General features: G+C 48.2%; 1 long non-coding RNA gene across 1 annotated transcript in view; it reads right to left on the reverse strand.

Annotated features, from left to right (window-relative positions):
- Positions 1–3,647, reverse strand: part of LOC114896177 — a 6,110-nt gene extending 2,463 nt beyond the window's left edge. Inside the window, exons 1-2 of the long non-coding RNA XR_003793732.1 lie at positions 2,234–3,647; positions 1,240–1,330 (exon numbers count right to left, since the gene is read on the reverse strand). This is a non-coding gene — a long non-coding RNA (uncharacterized LOC114896177). The remainder of the gene's footprint in view (positions 1–1,239; positions 1,331–2,233) is intronic.
- Positions 3,648–4,573: the final 926 nt, after the last annotated feature.

The following is a 4,573-nucleotide window of genomic DNA, read 5'->3' on the forward strand; positions in this document are numbered from 1 at the left end:
AATCTAGAGAACCGCGTTCAGCGGTAAGTAAGCCGTTTAGCAGTAATATAGTTAAGCACTGAGAGTGAATCATTTCTGCTCCCACTCTCAGTAACTCTGTCTTGTGTGTCCCAGCTTGAAGGACCTTATGGAGGACGTGGACAAACATCTGAAGACAATACATCAGCTAGGCAGCCCGGGCCTCTCTGGGGTGCGGTATTTAAGGAGGTGGCGACAATTGAATAAGTCAGGGAAGGATGCAATGACCTTGCAGCCCTGATGGTTTCACTTCCCAACAGCGTCCAGGCACAACATTTCTGCCTGTCCTCTGGGACAAGGTGGGTAATGCAGAGCAGCAGAGGGGGCATTCTTCAGACACCAAAAGCAACAAAAAATAGAAAGTGTAAGGAGCTGACTTGATCTATTGAAGTGCATGCTTAATGTTCTCCCTTCTCCAGGGGATGAAAATGGCATTGAACATTTAACAACACACAGCAAATGCAGTCCCAGTTAGAACCACAGGGGCGCTCAATAAGCAAGAATGGAGTTAACAGTCCAGGACCAGCAGCAAAAGGAGAAGGAAGTCCTTGCAGTCAGAAGGCACACAAGCTAAATGTCGGCTTAGACGTGATCTTTACTCCCATCCAGTGTGACGCTCCAGCATTTACAAAATGCATTTAATGCTCACAGAGATCCTGGAGGGCAGCTACTGTGGGTTGAATTATGTCTTCCTGAAAGTAATGTTGAAGTCCTAATCCCAGTACCCGTGAATGGGACCTTATTTAGAAATAGGGTCTTTGCAGATGTAATCAACTTAAGATGAAGTCATACTGGATTAGAATGGGCCCTATTCCAGTGCCTGGTGTCCTTGTAAAATGGGGGACATTTAGACACACATAGAGGAGAGAATGCCATGTGAAGACAGATACACAAGGCAAGACAGCCATGTGACAATGGAGCCATGTGACAATGGTTGCAGCTGAAAGCCAAGGATGCCAGTGTTGCCAGCAACCACCAGAAGCTAGAGGACGGGCATGGAACAGATTCTCCGTCTGAGCTGCCAAGAAGGAGCCAAACTTGCTGATACCTTGATTTTGGACTTTTAGCCTCCAAAATTGTGAAAGGATACATCTCTGCGGTTTTAAGGAATCTAGTTTGCAGTACTTTGTTACACCATCCCTAAAAAACTAATACTGTGGGTGATCTATTTCCAACTGTATGAAAGAAAAACCCAGGTTTCAGATATGGTAAGAAACTTACCCAACATTCTATAGCCGGTAGGAGATCAGTATGGAGACTTAAAACCCAGAGCTGTGACTTCAAATCCTAGGCTCTTCCCCCACCATGACCTCTGAAAACAGTTGACATGGAGGTGACTAAAGACGAGATGTGTAGAAATTTCATTTCTGAGTATACACTTAAAAATTATTGAAAGCAGGGTCTCAAAGAGATATTTGTACACCCGTATTTATAGCAGCATTATTCACGATGGCTAAAAGGTGAAAGCAACCGTAATGTCCATCGATGGATGAATGGATAAACAAAATGTGGAATATATATACAGTGGAATATTATTCAGCCTTAGAATGGAAGGGAATTCTGACTCATGCTACGACATGGATGAACCTGGGGGACATTTTGCTAACAGAAATAAGCCGGCCACAGAAAGACAAATACTGTCTGATCCCACTTATATGAGGGGATCTAGAGTAGTCGGATCCCTAGAGACAGAAAGTAGAGCAGCTGAGGAGGGGAAGCAGTAGGGAATTGTTTAATGGGTATAGAGTTCAGTTTTGCAAGATGGATAGAGTTCTGGAGACTGGTTTTACAACAACGTAAATGCACTCAACACTGCTGAACTATACACGTAACAACGATTATATGATACATTTTCTGTGTATTTTACCACAATTTAAAAAGGAGGGAGAGATATGGAGGGTCAGGGGTAGGGGTAGGGGGGCATGGAGGGAGCTTGTTCTGCTAACACGATTGTTAGGTTGGCTTTGCTCTGAGAAGGCACAGCCAGATTGGAAGGGCTGGCTTCCTCATTCCAGAAGATATTGCTTCCACCTGCCTGGGGCTTGTACCCTATGGAAGCCTTCAAAGAAGGAGGGTCACCTGCCTTCCTCCAGGGGGAGGGAGCCCACCCTCTGACAGTGCTGGCCTCGCCTTGCAGGCCAGCACACACTCTTACCCCAAACTGCTGCTTCAGGCAGCCTGGCCCAGGTGCTGGGCATCTGCCCCTGAGACTTACCTTGCTGCATTCTTCTCTCCGAAGACTCGGGGAACGCATCCTCCATTTGTTAGCAGGAGAGCGATTTTCATTGCTCTGCTTCCTGATCTTGCTGGCTTGTGGTGAAGAAGGGAGGCATGGGGGTCCGTTCCACAGATTATTCCCTTCACCTCCAAAGTCACGCTCCCTGATAGCAGAGCTGTGGCCCACCAGCTAAGAGATGGCCTCACTGCTGTTTCCTGGTTGGGAGCTGAGGGCTGAGCTGCTGGAAGCTCCAGTGCGGTGGCCCCTGGCCTGCAGGGGGCGCTGTCTCGGTGGGCGCTCTAGATGGGTGGTACATGCCTCTATTTTGTCTGCGCCTTCACTTGTGCTTGTGTCATTGACATACACATTTATGGTCTGATTCATTTGAGATTTACAACCCCTTCTTTCGAGAGTTTGAAGGGCGCAAAGGGACAGCATGGATGGATAAGCATCATAATGTTATGTGAATGTGTTGGTCCCTCTGCATCTGGCCTTCTCCATCCATTCCCCACACTCTTCTGCTGACCTCCAAGGATGACATGTCCAGTGCTCCCCTTGCCCTCTGGCTTCCAACTGGGCTCAGCCCCTGGGAGGCACTGGCAGGGGACCACAGGCAGGGGGAGAGTCCATTCATGGTAGGTCTTCTCTCTGCTCCCTCGCTGCTGGCTCATGGCTGAATTCCTCCACTAAGCCTGCAGCTCCTGTTGGGGCAGAGTGGGGTGGCCCCTGCTGGCTTTGGAGCTCCCAGAGTTGCAGCCACAGCTTCCTCCTAATGACAAAGCTAAAACATTTTAGTCACGAGTTTGATGTCCTATATTCAAGGGGAAGCAGTCCATGGACTGGGAGGGGAGGACAGTGCCTCACAAACAGTGGTGCATTCTTCCCTAGGGAATTTAAGAAACAGTCAGCTTTATAGAGCGTTAGAAACGGCAACTCGGAAACAGGGCATGATTGACTGGGGTTGCGCATCTGACCTTATGTAGAAAGGTCAAGGGGTAAGGAAGTAAGTATAGAGCCCAGAGTTGGCTTGGCATTTGGGGATTGGATGACCAGATATACTGCGTTACAGGTACATGAAAGTACAGGTACACCTCCGTAAAGAGCTCTATGGAAGAGTCTCTTCCATTCCTCCTCTGGGTACCATCTGACTCCTGCTGAGACTCTGACTGATACAGTGAGTGTCAGGAGAAAAAAATATTATCACAGAGAACCAAGGGGTTGGGAAAGGACAGGTAATATAAAAAATGCAAATCAAAAGTTGATGGATATACTTAGGTTCTCTGACTTACTGACTGGAATTTTTAACATGAAAGGCCCAACAGCTGCATTGACTAGATCCTGTGGCTTTTTATTTTTAATAGTCTGCAAATCTTATCAAAAAGACATCCAGGGCTTCCCTGGTGGCGCAGGGGTTGAGAGTCCGCCTGCTGATGCAGGGGACGTGGGTTCGTGCCCCGGTCCAGGAGGATCCTACATGCTGTGGAGCGGCTGGGCCCGTGAGCCATGGCCGCTGAGCCTGCACGTCCGGAGCCTGTGCTCCGCAACAGGAGAGGCCACAACAGTGAGAGGCCTGCGTACCGCAAAAAAAAAAAAAAAAAAAGACATCCACCTTCTGTATATTATGGCCATGATTCCTGTCCACGGGTAAGTGTGGATGTTTTGAGGACCAGCTATGAGGAGGAGCTACACACTGGTGCCCTAGTCCAAAAGGATAATATTAATAACAGTAATAGTAACAGTAAGAGTGACATATAATATGCTGGGCATTATGCTAAATCTTTTCTGTATCGTCTCCTTGAATCCCCACAACGGCTCCATGAAGCAAACACCCTAATGTACAATGAAGAAACTGAACTTAGAGAGGCTAAAAATGTGCTTGGGGTTTTACAGTTAGACTTCAAGCCCAGGTATCTGACACCCCAGCCCTGCATTTGCAGCAGCCCTGCCCTTTCCAAATCACGGCCATTGCATTTCTAGGAAATCAAATATAGTTTTTCACCAGGATAGGGCAAGGTCCCCAAACTCTAATTAGAGGAACTAAGACACCCTGTGGAACAGTGGCAGGCTCTGTTTCACGTCTCTTGCTTCACCCAGATGCCCACAAAATGGGCCACCCTACCACCACCACCACCATCACCATTACCATTACCACCACTACCACCATCACCACCATTACCACCACCATAACCACCACCATTATCACCACCACCACCACCACCATCACCACCACCACCATCACCACCACCATTACCACCGCCACCACCATAACCACCACCACCACCACCACTACCACCATCACCACCATTACCACCACCATCACCACCACCACCACCACCA

This window comes from Monodon monoceros, unplaced genomic scaffold (assembly GCF_005190385.1).
Source record: "Monodon monoceros isolate NGI ecotype Baffin Bay Population unplaced genomic scaffold, NGI_Narwhal_1 Super_Scaffold_15, whole genome shotgun sequence".
Lineage (NCBI taxonomy): Eukaryota > Metazoa > Chordata > Mammalia > Artiodactyla > Monodontidae > Monodon > Monodon monoceros.